At 41.1% G+C, this 16,639-nt stretch overlaps 1 protein-coding gene and 1 long non-coding RNA gene across 4 annotated transcripts in view; one reads left to right on the forward strand and one right to left on the reverse strand.

Moving 5' to 3' along the window:
• Positions 1-16,639, reverse strand: part of LOC146403400 (uncharacterized) — a 1,275,680-nt gene that overhangs the window by 277,698 nt on the left and 981,343 nt on the right. The window lies entirely within an intron of this gene.
• Positions 1-16,639, forward strand: part of GRIN2B (glutamate ionotropic receptor NMDA type subunit 2B) — a 447,773-nt gene that overhangs the window by 237,648 nt on the left and 193,486 nt on the right. The window lies entirely within an intron of this gene.

Here is a 16,639-nt window from a genome sequence, read left to right on the forward strand (position 1 = left end):
GAAGTGTCAATACAAGGAAATATTTTCTTAAGAGCCAAGACATCTTTCCTTTTTGTGTGAAATTGAACTGATTACTTCTAGTAACTTTGCTAATAAATTTGCATATGTAACCAACATAAGCATCAGCTTATAGACAAGAACATTGAGTCTCACCCCATTTATACCTGGAAGCACCTCTGGTTCAGATGTGTCTTTTTTTTTTTTTTTTTATGCCAAAGGTGAGAAACTGTGTTAATGTGTGAATAAGCAAGGATGCCATTGCTACTGTGTATTCACTTAATTTCATGAAGTCAAGAGTAAAAGCAGTTCTTAAAATATACCTTTGGTTTCTCAGTAGGCAAATGGGATTAAAAAGAACTATGTTGTTTCTTAAATAGACATGGAGGGAGCTTTGAGAACTGATAGCGTTTGGGTAGTTGTCTATGTATTTTTAAATGAATGGGGCATAGAAACTAATAAATTGAACTGGAGAAAATTTGGTATCAGGCTCCTTTTGCGAGTTGCCTGGATTTAATTTTGCCATCCCAGGTCTTCTTTATGCAAGGAACACTAAGATAATTCATCTCTTAATGATGCCCGCAATTATCGAAAACTGTTGGAGGACCAGAGGAAAAAGTCCCGAGTAAAGAAAAAAAAGCACATAGAGAGAAAGCAAAGACTAGAAATATCATTCCTCTAGCTTTTCTGAAGGAACACTGGAAATGAATATTAACAAAATCAATTTGCAATCATTTGAAGAGAAGAGGGTTTTTGTAACTGGGTAGCTTGACTTCATAAAGACGCATCCTGTCATACTAATCTAATCTTCTGAGATGAAAATGAAAAGCTGGGTAGATCAAGGAGAAATATTTATATATAATTCATTTAGATGATGGAGTGCTTTGGATGTGATACTATATGGTATTTCTATCAGCCCTGACGTTGCTGCCTGAAATGTGGACATCAGAGGTTCTTTGTACAGCTGAGGACAGATCTAAGGCTGAGCTCAAGGCCAGTGATACTTATATTTCTATCCATAGTCTGGTATTTGGATTGAAATGCATGGGTGTTTAATTTGCTCACCACACAGAACTGGTGGGAGAACTGGCAAAGACAGAAAGAAGTAAAAAGAACTTAAAAAAATAGATGTCCAGCCTCACTGCCCTCTCTCCTCATCTTTCCTATGACACATATTTTAAACTTTATGTTAGATCATTTGACTTAGGAAAGCCCTCAGTTACTCTGTATATTATGACCTTATCCAGTTAGCTTACTCTGAGGATCACTTATTTATTTATTTATTTATTTATATATTTGGCGTTGAATGTTTTATTTACTTTTATGATTTTTGTTTTTTCCATTATAGTTGATTTACAGTGTTCTGACAATTTCTACTGTAGAGCAAAGTGACCAAGTTATACATATATATGTACATATTCTTTTTCTCACATTGTCCTCCATCATGTTCCATCACAAGTGACTAGATATAATTCCCTGGGCTATATGGAAGGATCTCATTGCTTAGCTACTCCAAATGCAATAGTTTGCATCTACTAACCCCAAACTCCCAGTCCATCCCACTCCCTCCCCCTCTTCCTTGGCAACCACAAGTCTGTTCTCCAAGTCCATGAGTGTCTTTCCTGTGAAAAGGCTCATTGGTGCCGTATATTAGATTCCAGGTATAAGTGATATCATATGGTATTTGTCTTTCTCTTTCTGACTTACTTCACTTAGTATGAGAGTCTCTAGTTCCATGAGGATCACTTACATGTTGTCTCTCCCACATCACCTGATGGACATTTAACACATATTTGATTGATTAGCAAGCAACTAATAAGATCATAAAGAACTGGTTGTATGATGTCCAGTAGAAGAATACCGTAGAGTGATAACATGTACCAAATCCATTACTGGTTAGCAGCACTGTTGTGCTAGCGGATAGAGCCATAGGGGTGAAGCTTAAGAAATTCGTGGAGGTGGTCTCTGTAGTATACCAGATAGAGGTTAGACTTTTACTAGATCACTGTGGTCATTCTGTGCTTCACAATTAAAACAGGAGGTGTAGATGTAGATGTAGATGGTTCAGATGGGAGCCACAGAGATGATTCAAGGAAGCTTGAGGATGTGTGGTATGGTGGTGAAGTACACTATAAAGTCAGACCTGGCTAGATTCTCAAACCAGCCATGACCTTGGGTGAGTGACTTAACTTCTCTAAAGCTCACTCTTTCTGTTGATGAAACAGAGAGAGTAACAGGACTTAACTTCACAGAGATACAAGAATTAATTGACATAATACATGTGTAGCACCTAGTACACTGTAAACTAGACAAATGTTGTAGTAAGAACCATAATAAATGAAAAGTAAAGGGGGTTGTTTAGGCTAAGGAAGAGAAGGCTGAGAATAAGTATAATAATAATCTTTATACATGAAGTAAATCTCAAACCATTATGTAAGTTGACATCACTTTAATTTAGTTCGATAAAATTTTCGAGGATCTTTCACCAAGGAAAATATGAGAGCCGGTGAGCTTCATCTGCAGCATGATGGAATCAAGCTAGACATTAGGAAGAACTTCTGAAAGTCAGGATTGCTGCACTCACTGGCCTGTGTAACTGAGAATAATTGCAGAATTTTCTTTGAAGGATTGGAAAATAATCTAGTTCCACGTCACAGTCTCCAAAACCAGTTTCACTGTGGGCCTATTCTGCGATGGGCCAGTGTCTTCTCAAGCCACTCAGGTTAATGCGTCTTCTTTGGGATCCTGGGCAATAATTATTTAATAGAGAGTTTAAGCTGTGCTTAGGCAGTGTCAACATTTCAGTACCAAATTAGCACCGCTGTCATTGGTGAGCCATCAGGGTCCGCCATCTTATTTTGGGCAGTGTGGATCACAATTTCCAGCCAGCTCATTTGAGCCTGAGAGGTGACTTGCTTTACTGCTGGGTCTAAAGATAATGAGAATATGTAAGAATCATACTAGTCTGGGTTGACTCACCTATAGGCAGAGACCCCAACGTGAAGGACTAGATGTGAGTGCTAGTGTTTGATTGTAACAACGGCTCTGTACTCCAGGGAGGCTGAAGAGGATGGGCAAATGGCTAGGCTCTGAGCTGCTTTCTGTTTGAAGTGCCAATTGGCATTTTATCTTAAAGAGCTCTTTTTCTGCTTGAATGCTTCCATGGAAGGAAAAGTATTCAGGTGAAGTCTATGAACCATAGAAATGTGGGAGACCACTGAATGTAGTTTAAAAGCAAACAAAAAAACTTCAAAATAAGAATGTATAATGGGCCATTCCTTTACTTGTCAAGTTCTTATTTTCAGGGAAGATCTTGCCAACTTCACTACCTCCCTTGAGTTATGGCCGCTGCTCGCCCCTGCTTGGCCAATCTTCCAGAGTCAAGTTGAGATTCTGACAGCATTTCAGCTACCCAAGGGCCCAGAAGGGACAGTGGAAACACTGGTTGGGCTAAAGCTGTAGGCCAGATAGGACATCCCAATGGGGTCTTTATCTGTGGAACGAGGCCTGTGGGAAAAGAGAGTCAGAGAAGGAAGAAGCCTCAGCTTAGTCTTCAGTACTGATGACAGCAGTGACAAAATGGCCAGGGAGATGGACAGGGTTGGTACTGCTATGTCAGGGGGTGGGGAGTGGGCTAGACCAGAGAGTAACCCTGGACTTCGTTGGAAGCTGGATCTACATCGTTCTGTACCTTCTAAGACAGATATTCCATCTGTGTATGGATAAAGAAGTAGTTAGGTGTTTTCTAAGAACATGGACGGGATTGTGTGCATCTCCCTGTGTCAGGCAGATGCTGGGAGCCGGGTCCAGCAGACTGTGTTGTGTACTCACTGAGACTTCATATACCCATGCTTCTCAGGGCTTGAGGGAAAGAAAATGAAGGATAAGCAATTAGGAACTCTGAACTCTGCCATTTTCAGTGCTTTTAGCCAGCAGGCAAAAATGAGGCATAGCAAAAGTAAGAGTTGAATAATTCTGGAAAACGAGAGCAATTTTCGGTATAAAGTGAACAAAGAAAATCTCAAATAAACTTAGATGTAACCAGTCAAATACTGGACCCCGTGCTCTTTGCAGGTCAGGCATCCTGGGATCTGAACAAGGGGTCTAGGGAGAGACAGAGTGGTGGGGTGGGGGGACTGGATTTAACCTTGCCTGCCACAGGGTAAGGGTCAGCAAGCTCCAAGAGACCTACTTGGGCCCACATAGCCCACTCGGTGTGATTCAGACTGGTGTGGGAATGCAGGGGTTTAGTTCAACAGTGGACAAAGCAACATAAATGTCTCACTGTGAAGGGTAGGAAAGGGGTGTCCAACCTCTGCTGGCGTCTGCAGAGAGAGGGAGCAGGGTCCTGCCACAAGGGTGTCTGCAATGTGTCAGGGTCTCTGCAGAAGAGTCAGGAGTTCTGAGTAGGTCTCCTCATCCAACAGAGACTGGAGTAAAACACAGGATGTGAGGAAGAAACCTTGACTGGGTACGTGGTGAGTCTGTTAATGATGAAGTCTTCTTCTGGGCTGGCACGTCTGCACCCAGCCAGGCTCACATCAGGTGCTCCAGATACTGGGCTTAGAGCAGCCCAGTCAGCTGTAGAAGATGTTCTTGGTGAGAATGGAGCATGGCCAGTCCTGGTATAAGGTTGGAAAGCATGCCTGGTGGCTAAAATTCTAAGTCCTACGATCAAATGAAGCTGAGATAGGCAAGTGCTGACAAGCTGTTGAGGATGTATATATATTTTTTTAATCTGCCTGTATGCAATTTTATTTTCATTTCCGGAGCCCTTCAAAATATGTTGCCTCTTTTAGATGGAAGACCAAATTGGTTTGGGACAAATGAATGAATCCAAAGCTGCATTAATTGTCAACAGCCGTACTTGGCTTTATGTGAGCAAATTGGTGATCAGTTTCCCAGTCTGGAGACCTGGGAAAATGGATCACTGGATGTTTGGTGAGAAAAACTTCTTTCTGCCATTGGGGACAATGGCTTGTTAACCTGCCAAATGAGCACGATTGGTCCAAATCCTAAATTCACAGATGCCTCATCTTTGTATACAGAGCAGGGACAGAAGTGCAAAGAACTTTGTTTCCCAGGGATCTCTTGAAGAGACCCATGTGTATGAACATAATCACAGTATCAAGACCCAGTGCTTTGTTATTTTCAGCAACGAATGAGGTACCCGCACTCTTAGCGTGACCTGATATAGAATGCCTTTTCTACCCTCCCCCTCTTTGGGCATTTCCCCAGTTCCCTACCCCCAGCGGTATGTGAATGTGATGCTCTGAGCAAATACACCTGAAATGATGGGAATGTGAATGTATTTGAGACAAGTATCAACATCTTCATTCTGAAAAATGCCGCTAATATATAAAGTATCATCACTGGCACGCACCTCACCTTGCTCATTAATAATGATCAAAATTCTTCTGTAAACTCTACCCTTTTGGTTTAAGTTAAATGGAGAGATTTTGATAGTATAGGCAGTTTTGGATTTAGTGTTTCATACCTAATATTTGTTTTCTCCTTATTTGTATGGTTTAGTGTTTTCTTTTTTGGGGGGTGCCCACCCAGAGCATATGGAAGTTCTTGGGCCAGGGATCGAATCTGAGCTGCAGCTGTGATCTATGCCACAGCTGTGGCAATACCAGATCCTTAACCCACTGCACCACATCAGGAGCTCTGGTTTGGTTTTATAATGCCCCCGTTTTAAAATCCTGTTATATGCCCAGGTCTATATTCATGTTGAACACACTCCATTTTGTAAACTTGTATAAATAAATTGAGTCTGATATTGATATTCTAATTAATACTGTTAGTTCAATATTTATGCTATTTTTTTCTCTATTTCATTTTTCCCAGGTTTTCCTATTCCTCTACCTTCTTCGCCTGCCTTTACTTAAAAGTACATTTATTCAGTCACAGCATGTGATTGTTGCTGAACTTGTCAGCTCTCTCTTTTATAGAAAAGAACCTTTTAATAAAGATACAAGTCAGTCCGTCTGAGAGTTGTTTTGATGTGCATAATGGCACAAGCCATAGAGAGGAATTTTAATTTAAGATAAAATGCAATTGTGTTGTTAAGGATGTTGGCATCTTGATACCTTCCGGAGGCGCACAGGCACATTCTGGAAGCTCTTGTGGTCTCCTCCAGCCCTTTTGCTGCCTGACTTAATTCTGTATTTCGGGTATCTTACCAAGAGGAAGTCAGCCTTTTTATCCTTCTTTTCTCATTGCCCCAACTGTTGCTGGTAAGCTTTCTTTCTTGCTATAAAATTGTCCCTGAGACCTAGAATGGGAAGAACCTTGTCAAGATTCTCAGAGTGAATACTTTTAGAGTGTTTCTCAGCTGTGGCTTAAGTTCAGCTATTGAGGCATATCCAAGAGGGAGACTCAAGGAAGAAAATGGGGCAAAAAAAGGAGACAGAAAAATTATCTTCAGAAAGAACAAATAAGAAAAAGAAGACTGGTTCCTGTGGGTGCTGTTTAGTTATCTAGAATGGCTCTTAGACCAGCTCAGTCTGCTCAAATATCTGTTCATGGGCTTTTGAAAAGCCAGAGTGTTTTCATTTGCGTTCAAGGGTTTAAAAAGAATGGGTCTGGCCTTTAACTGGCAGGGAAGATCATGGTTTTCCATGATCTTCCATTGTGTGGTTCAGTCATGGTACATCTGATTAATGGTGCAGCTGGAGAACATTGGGCATTTTTTTTCCCCTTTTGTGCAAGGCATTGCTCACAAAATTGACACTGCTCAAACCCACCCTAAGGAGCTAACGCAAGCCTCTCTCACCTTAAAAAAGGGGATGGTTGGAATCAGAATTTATAGTCACCAAAGAGGGAGGAGTTAGATGGGGAGAGAAAATCCCCTTCAAGTTGGGAGAGGAGAGAGATTCTGCCCATATTCTTCTCCTTGTGCTCAGTGTGGGAGAAATAGAGAAGGAATACCCAAGACTAACCCAGCCAGGGTGAACCTGACCTCTCAGACCATCATTTCTACACTTGCCTCCTACGTCAGTGGTAGTGGAGAAAGTTTTCAGCAAAAGCCTAGCAGTTCCAGCCTTTGATTAAACACAGTTCCTTAAGAACTGAATTTAGAAGGAAAACAGAAAGATTTTTTTTAAATTGTATATTAGGAGGAGGGGGTACTAGGAGAAAAATTAGATTTATTTAATCTGAAACTACATTAATGTCCTAGCAGGATCATAATCCCACCTCAGAAAACTAAATATATAACTACCATATAACCCAGCAATCCCACTCTTCAGCATATATCTGGACAAAACTTTCCTTGGAAAAGATATATACACCCATATGTTCATTGCAGCGCTATTCACAATAGCCAAGACATGGAAACAATCTAAATGTCCATCAACAGATGAATGGATTAAGATGTGCTATATGTACACAATGGAATACTACTCAGCCATAAAAAAGAACAAAATAATGCCATTTGCAGCAACATGGATGGAACTAGAGACTTTCATACTAAGTGAAGTAAGTCAGAAAGAGAAAGACAAATACCATATGATATCGCTTATATCTGGAATCTGATATATGGCACAAATGAACCTTTCCACAGAAAAGAAACTCATGGACTTGGAGAACAGACTTGTGGTTGCCAAGGAGGAGGGGGAGGGAGTGGGATGGACTGGCATCAATAAGCAATGAGATCTGGCTGTATAGCATAGGAAACTATACCTAGTCACTTGTGGTGGAACATGATGGGGTATAATGTGAGAAAAAGAACTACTATATGAGGTGGGATTATGATCCTGCTATGATATATGATACATGACTGGGTAACTTATGACTGGGTAACTTTCCTGAACAGTAGAAATGACAGAACACTGTAAATCAGCTATAATGGAAAAAATAAAAATAGAAAAGGATCATAATCCCTATGATGTTCTAAATGACTAGGATTTGAATAATGTGAAAGAACTTAAGTTACTAGAAAAACAGATTATCAATTGGATAGCCAACAAAGATAAAAACTAGATTTGAGACTTAGCTGGTTGCAACATCAATTGTTGCAGTTTTTATTGAAGTACAATTGCCATGTAACATTGTATTAATTTTTAGTGTATGATATAATCATACTTGTAAACACTGAAATGATTGAAGTAAGTCTCATTACCATTTGTCACCATACATATTATAAAAACTTTTTTCTTGTGGTGACAACACTTAAGACTTACTCTCTTAGCAATTTTCAAATAAGCAATATAGTATTATTAACTATGGTCATCATGTTGTACATTACATCCCAGTGATGTATTTATTTTTTAACTGGAGGTTTGTACCTTTGACCCCGTTTTCCCAATTTATCCACCCCTATCCGCTGCCTCTGGCAACCACCAATCTGTTCTCTGTGCCTATGAACTTGGTGTTTTTGTTCGTTTGTTTCGTTTTGATTTGATTTGATTTGTTTGTTTTGGTTTTTTTTAGAGTCCACATATAAGTGAAATCATATGGTATTTGTCTTTCTCTGTCTGATTTATTTCACTTAGCATAATGCCCTCAAGGTCCATCCATGTTGTCACAAATGGCAAGATTCCATGCTTTTTTATGGCTGAGTAATGCAGAAGCAAAAATAAACAAGTGGTACTGCATCAAACTAAAAAGCTTCTGCACAGCAAAGGAAATCATCAAAATGAAAAGGCAATCTACTGAATGGGAGAAATATTTGTAAATCATATATCTGATAAGGGATTAATATCCAAATATATAAAGAACTCATAACACTCAATAGCAGAAAACAAACAATCTAATTTAAAAATGAGCAGAAGACTGGAATAGACTTTTTTTTTTCCAAAGAAGATATGCAGGGGCCAACAGGCACACAGAAAGATATTCAGCATCACTAATCATCAGAGAAATGCAAATCAAAACCACAATGGAATATAACTTCATACGTATTAGAATGGATATAATCAAAAAGACAAGAAATGACAAGTGTTGTGAGGATGTGTAGGAAAGAGAATACGCATGCAAATCAACTATACTTCAATAAAACTTAAAAAAATTTTTTTAAAAAGGAGAGCACTCATGCACTGTTGGTGGAAATGTAAACTGATAGAGCCACTATGGAAAACAGTATGGTAGTTCCTCAAAAATTTAAAAATTGAACTACCATCTGATTCAACTATTCCACTTCTGGGTATTCATCTGAAGAAAATAGAAACACTAACTGAAAAAAATACGTGACTTCCCCATGTTCATTGCAGTATTATTTACAATAGCCAAGATATGGAAACAACCTAAGTGCCCACTGATGGATGAATGGACAAAGAATATGTGAATACACACACACACACACACACATACACACACACACACACACACACACACACACACAATTACTACATTTTAAAATTGAACAAATATTTACTGAGTCCATTTTGGACCAGGCCCTGTTTTAGGTGCTAAGTTACAGCAATGAACAAATAAATTGATCCCACGGTGTTTACATTCTGGTTAGGAAGAGCAATGTGTTCATAATAAATATATCAGGTCACCTGTTAGATGGTGATAAATGCTATGGCAAAGAGAAAAAGTGGTGTGAGATAAGGGGGCTCAGACTACCTGTGACAGGAGGGGGCAGCTGTAGTGTTGCCCTGCAGGGTCAGGATGAGGCTTTGTTCAGAAGGTGCGGTTGGAGTTCCCGTCGTGGCGCAGTGGTTAACGAATCCAACTAGGAACCATGAGGTTGCGGGTTCGATCCCTGGCCTTGCTCAGTGGGTTGGGGATCCAGCATTGCCGTGAGCTGTGGTGTAGGTTGCAGACGCGGCTCAGATCCCACGTTGCTGTGGCTGTGGTGTAGGCCAGCGGCTACAGCTCCGATTGGACCCCTAGCCTGGGAACCTCCATATGCCTCGGGAGCAGCTCAAGAAAAGGCAAGAAGACATTAAAAAAAAAAAAAAAAAAAGGAAGGTGAGGTTTTGGCAAAGACTTGAAACAGGTGTCTGTGTTAGTCTTGTGGATACCTGGGTAGTTGGAAGAAGTGTTTCAGGCAGAGGAAATAGCTTGAATAAAAGCCTGGGACAGGAATTAGTCTATCTAAGAATAGTCAGCATGCTTGGAGGAGAGGAAGAGTCTGAGGAGCAAGGGAGCCCAAGTCAAGGATGTTGGCTTTTTCCTTTTAGTTAGTTGGGACCATGGAGAGTTTGGGGCAGAGAGTAACATCTTATGATTTAAATTTTAAAAGGATCATCTTGCTCCTTTGTTGAGCATGGACTGTAGGAGACCGGGGCAGAGGCAAGGAGGCCCGTTAGCAGGCTCTTCCAGTGAGTGGGTGAAGGATGAGGGTGGCTCAAACAGAGTGGGTGTAAAAGGGAATGTTCTAGGTGCCATTTGAAGGTCAGGCAATCCAGGTGTCCTGAGCCAATATGGGAATTCAGAGAAGGAGAGGAGCTGAAAGTGGAAGGATAGAGTTGCCTTTACTGCAATGAGAAAGGCTGAGTTCAGTTTAGGAAGTGTTGGAGATGTGTTTTGAAGATTTCCAAGTGGAGCTGTGCAATAAGTGGTTTGATAAGTCGTGTGAGAGAGATTGGTGTAGAAATGGGTCTGAAATCAGGAGACTGAATGAGATTTCCCAGGAGATAAATATCGATGGAAATGAAATGAGGATTAAGGATTGGCCCTGAGGCACTCCAGCTTCACAGGGTCAGAAGGAAGAGAAGGAACTAGCAAAGAGAGAGGGACAGCAACCAATAAGGCAGGAGGAAAGTCAAGAGATGGTGAAGCCCTGGAAACTAAGGGAAGAAAGCCTCTCTGGGAGCAAGCGATCAGCTAAGTCAAAGGCTGCAGATGGACACTGGGGTTGGCAATACCAGGGTCACCACTGCCTTTCACAAGATGTTTGTAGTGGAGTAGTAGGGTCAGAAGTCTGATTGGAGTTAGTGTAAGAGAGAATGGGAAAGGAGGAGTTGGGAGAAGTTAAGTATAGATGATGCTGTCAAGGAATTTGCTGCAGAGAGGGATGAAGTGGCTGGTACACCTTCTGTCTCTCTGGCTGACTCCCAGGTGGATCCCCCTCACATTTTGTAAAAATGCACAACTATCCAGGCATACCTTATTTCTGTGAAGTAGATATGTGCCATCACCATAGGAATTTGGAACCAGTTGAGACCATCAAGTTCATTTCAGTTTGTCACCCACCCTTAAAGGAATTTTTTTTTTCCCTTTTTGGCTACACCCATGACACATGGAAGTTCCTGGGCCAGGGATCTAATTGGAGCCGAAGCTGCAACTTACATCACAGCTGCAGCAATGCCGGATACGTAACCCACTGTGCCATAGCGGGAACTCCAAAGAAACTTCTTTATAATATTAATACAAGAGCATTTAAATGTTTTTCATGTGCCACCTAGGGATCCAGAGATGACATAATTCCTGCTCTTGAGAAACATATATATTTTTAATGGGATATATTTCCTTTCTGCTGGAAAAAGGAACCCTCATGCATTGCTAGCAGGAGTGTAAATGTGTGCAGCCACTATGGAAAATATCATGGACGTTCCTCAAAAAACTAAAAATAAAACTACCATATGACCCAGCAATTTCACTCCTGGGTATACTTCTGAAAAAAAAAATACTCCTTCAAAAAGATACATGCACCCCAGTGTTCATAGCCATATTATTTACAATGGCCAAGACATGAAAACAACCTAAATGTCTATCACAAATGAATGGATAAAGAAGATGTGAGATGTGTGTGTGTGTGTGTGTGTGTACAAATACACACAATAGAATATCACTCACCATAAGAAAGAATGAATTTTTGTCTTTTGCAGCAACATGGATAAGTCTAGAGAATAGCATACCATGTAAAATAAGTCAGACAGAGAAGGACAGATGCTGTGTGATATCACTTATATGTGGAATCTAAAAAAATACAGCAAACTAGTGAATATAACAAAAAAGAAGCAGACACAGATCTAGAGAACAAAGTAGTGGTTACTAGTGGGGAGTAAGGGGGAAGGGCGATATACAGGTAGGGGATCAAGAGATACAAACTATTATATATAAAATAAACTACTGGGATATATTTTACACCACAGGGAATATGGCCAATATTTTATAATAACTATAAATGGAATATAATCTTTAAAAGTTATAAAACACTGTTTTGCATATTCATGACATATAATATTATACATCAAATATATTTCAATTTAAAAGTTTTAAATCAATAAATAAGGCACAAGGGAAAGAGAACCAACTTGACCTAGGGGAAGTTAGAAAAGATGATATGTGGGAGTTCCTGTTGTGGCTCAGTGGGTTAAGAACGTGACTAATATCCATGAGGATGTGGGTTTGATCCCTGGCCTTGCTCAGTTGGTTAAGGATCCAGGTTTGCTGTGAGCTGTGGTGTAGGTCACAGACATAGCTTGGATCTGGCATTACTGTGGCTGTGGCTGTGGCCAGCAGCTCTAGCTCTGATTCAACCCCTAGCCTGGGAACTTTCATAGGCTACAGGTGTGGTCCTAAAAAAAGAAAAAAGGAAGAAAGAAAAGACAATATGCTAAAAAAGCTGCCAATTGAGCTAGATCTCAAAGATGAGCATGACATTTTCCAAATGAGTGCTGGAGAGAATCCCTTTATCAGATAATAATCCATCTCTTTTTTAAATGTTTATAGCAACAGAGAACTTCCTACCTCAAGAGGCCAGTTTCATTTTAAATAGCTATAATTGTTGCAGATGTACTTTCTGCACTGAGCCAAGGAGTGCCTTTTAATATTTCTGCTCATTGTTCCCAGTGTTCTCCTCTAGTGCTAATGGGCAAAAACTTATTTTTTACCAAATAAGTCATTTCTGTATTTGAAAATAGGTACCATGTTCTCTCTTGTAAGCGGTCTCTTTTCCACATTGAGAAAAGGGAAATGGATAAAAATCACAAGCTGTGTTCCCTGAGAAGCTGACTCTGAGACTAAGTAAGTGAACAGGAGGTTAATGAGGGCATGTTCTTGAGATCAACACCATGAAAGGAAGGGAAGATTGGGCTGGAGTGAGTGGAGGGAGAAATACAGCTGTGATGCAGTTTTCATGGAGGCTCAAGCCAACCCTGTGGAAAGTTCCGAAGACAGGCTCATCCTTCAGAGTTGCCCACAATTAAGACAAGAGGACCAGGTCTTTAGATTCCATGACAGCAGTCATTCAGTGCACTTTCCCCCAGGAAGGGGACACGACTTTGGGCCATGTGGTTCTTTCCCCCAAAGAGGGCTGACAGTTGAACCCAATTGCTAGGGGCACCATCACTAGCTGGGGTAGTTAATCCTTTATGTTTAAAGTGGATCTGTAGGGTATCTCAGTAGTGAGAACAAGAATCTCCTGTACTGCTAATTCTTTAGGCAGTTATTTCCTGAGACAGTTAATAGAATGAAAAAAGTACCTGTTTTTGTTTCTCCTTCTTAGCAAATAAACACCATGAACGCCAAGGTGAGGGGTTCAACATAACGGTTCTAGACTGATGGGGTCTAACGTACAATTGTCCCGTCTCTGTGCTAACTGCACCTGTCTGTAATGGTAGCTCTTTACCTAGGACCACTTTCAAGATGCTCACAAGGCAAGGTGAAGTACATTCATGCGATAAATTTGACTGGGAATCTTCCCCAGAAGGAGGGGACTGCTCCAAGGCCCCCCTGCACATAACATTTTGTAATGACATTAGGAGATAAAAATGTAAGTGGAGAAGCAAACTGTAAGTGAGCTGCAAACTGAATTATAGGCCTGTCCTTCCTCCTAGAAGACGCTACTCTTGTGGTGCTCACAGTCCACGGTGGAGGCCTGCAAAGATGGATGCATGGCCACCAGTCCTTTCCACTCCATGCACACGTGAAGATTGCTCTTTGATTTGTGGCTGGGATCATAATTTGCAAAGCCTGTCACTGCTTACAACTTATAGTTAGCCCAAAGCTTTGTTGAAAAAGAGCTGTTCCATTCCCGGTTGCTATACGCCAGACGGATGTGTCAACTAAATGAATAACACTGGACTACTCATTATACCAGAAAACATTTGCCGAAGCTATAACTCTGTTTTTTGATTTCTCTAACCTCCTCTTGGTGCCACAGATAAAATGGTCATATAAGACCTCCTTCTTTTAAGGAAGGATTGGTGAGATAAAATGGTTGAACTGGGCATTGATGGGAGCAGAGGAATCAGAAAAAGGATGATGGAGTTCTCATCCATGGCTCAGCGGTTAATGGACCCAACTAGGGTCCATGAGGATGTGGGTTCAATCCCTGGCCTTGCTCAGTGGGTTAAGGGCCCAGCGTTGCCATGAACTGTGGTGTGGGTCACAGATGCGGCTCGGATCTGGTGTTGCTGTGGCTGTGGTGTAGGCCAGTGGCTACAGCTCTGATTTGACCCCCAGCCTGGGAACCTCCATATGCTGCAGGGCCAGCCCTAAAAAAGACCAAAAAATAAAAAAATAAAAAGGAAAAGGATGATTGTGGAAGGTGATAGAATTAGATTAGAAGGTAAGATGAGCATGTGGTGGGGGTAAGATGGAGCCAGATTAATTTTCCTCTTCTTACTTTCAGCATATATTGGCTTTCTTCCCATGTACTGGCAGTTTCTTTAGGCACTCGTTTATACTTGTGAGAGAGTTTTAAGAGAAGACTAAGAGAGGAGAGGGTTAGGTTGGACTATAATAGATTGGTTTTCTTTTAAATTCAATCTCATTAGCATGGGCTCATTTACTGTGGACCCCCATGGGTTTTCTTTCAAGGCTAACCCTAGCTGTGTACTTGAACCAGCTGTGGCTTCCCTGTAGATGGAGCTTTGTCAGTATTCAAGAACCTCCTTATGATAAATTATATTCGTCATAGAACGGGTGGACTTAACTTTGTTTACAATTGAGATCCTTTTCTTCCTAAGCCTCTGCATTTTAAGGTGCATTTGGTTATGTCCACCAGACCTGTGAACACTCGAGTGATGCTACATCTCATTTGAGAATCCCCCCAATTCCTTAATTTAGCAAGAAGTAACAAGGAAAACAAATGGCTATCTCTTTAAAGTGCTGACCATTCTGGGTGAGTAGTTCTGTCACTGGCCTTCCTTTCCCATCATGGTGGTTCTCTGTGGGCTCCTGACAAGTCTTGTAATAATTAAGCTTTGTTGTCCTGGCTGTCCAAAATAACCTTTAACCTAAGGACAAGGTCAGCTTCGCCTGAAGAGCAGTGCATACATGTGTGGAAGTAGAAGCCCAGGAGCAGGGGCTGGCCACAGTTGGAATGAACAAACATGAAACCATTGTTCTATTCTGAATTAATTCCTCACCCCACCCCCATTCTCTGTGCCCCACCCGCTCTATTTCACTGAACTCCATGGTCCTCTGAGACACCTCTTTGACTATATGTTTAAGCCAGGGGAGGGAGACATTAGAAGCACTATTTTACCCTTAGCAGAAAGAAGTTGCCCCCAAGTGACAAAGCAGCTGCTGTTTCATTCTGGATTGCCAGTGGGAAATGTGAAGAATTTAAGTCACGTGAAGCGAACAACAGCTCTGGCAGAGCTCAGGGGCCAGCAGCTTCCATTGCCAAGTCAGGGTCTTCGGACACCAGCTGGATATTTCCCAGCCTCCACTTCTTTTTCAATAGTGGGTGCTCCCCAAATACTCGGCAGTTTCTCAGCTGTACAACACCCTGTGCCTGAACTAAGAAATCACTGCATAAATTTGTTTAAAAGCCTAATCTCTCATAATCCTACTTTCAAGCTTCAGTTTAGCGAATAAAAAAGAACTGCCCCTTTGAGAAAGACACAGTTTTGTTAGCTTGGGTAATTATAAAATGGAGATAAACCATCAGATAGGAGATAAAGGCCATTGAGCAAGAAAAGAGATGCCATTACCCAGGAGGAAGTCAGGGGAAGATGGACTGAAAGAGGAGGACAGGGCTGAGAGGGTCTTCTTCACTTTGTGGTTTCAGATTCTTCCAGTTGTCAGGTGAAGATAAAACGCAGGGCTTGACATCTCAGAATAGCAGGTGAGATACAGGTTAAAGTGGTAGAAATTTAAAATGGCTTCTCCCCTAAAAGGTGGCAGAAAACATAAGATGCTTAGGATCGACAGAGGGCTGTGTATATTACACAGCTCAGATAGAGCCCCGTGGCATTGTATAGGTAAGTGAAGAAACAAGCCTCTATGTATTGTTCTCAAATAAAGCTTAATTATAGATGACCTTGAATACAAGTCTTTCTAACTCGTAGCTGCCAGATACTGTGTGTGCCTTACTCTTACCTGCATACCTCATTAGTAGAAGGTAGAAAACTCAATGTGCCATTAATTTATGTCTCTATAGAAAATCTGTTCATCAAATCTTGTACAATGGTGTGCTTCCCTGTTAGCCACCTGCTGGGCCTGTGAGCCTGTACCACGTACAGGTAGATCTAAGGGTAGGTGGGTGGTGGTGTGGATTATTCACTCTGACTGAGTGATACACATTGACAGTTGATAAGTTCAAAAGGCTCAAAAAATGGAAAGTGTGTGTTTGTGTTTATATAACTCATTTGACAGCATAACCTGACCTGAGCTGACATGAGACCATTTAGAATCTTTATCCCACTTTATCTGACTCTTCATACGTTTTGCTAGTTTTGCTAGAGAAATACTAACATAGTTGATTTTAGGAAGCTGCCTGAGGCTCTGCAGT

The sequence above is a fragment of the Sus scrofa genome, chromosome 5 (genome assembly GCF_054392235.1).
Source record: "Sus scrofa isolate SSC_HxYL_T2T_F1_AM1 chromosome 5, Sscrofa_HxYL_maternal_Yorkshire_Landrace_v2.0, whole genome shotgun sequence".
NCBI classification, from domain to species: domain Eukaryota; kingdom Metazoa; phylum Chordata; class Mammalia; order Artiodactyla; family Suidae; genus Sus; species Sus scrofa.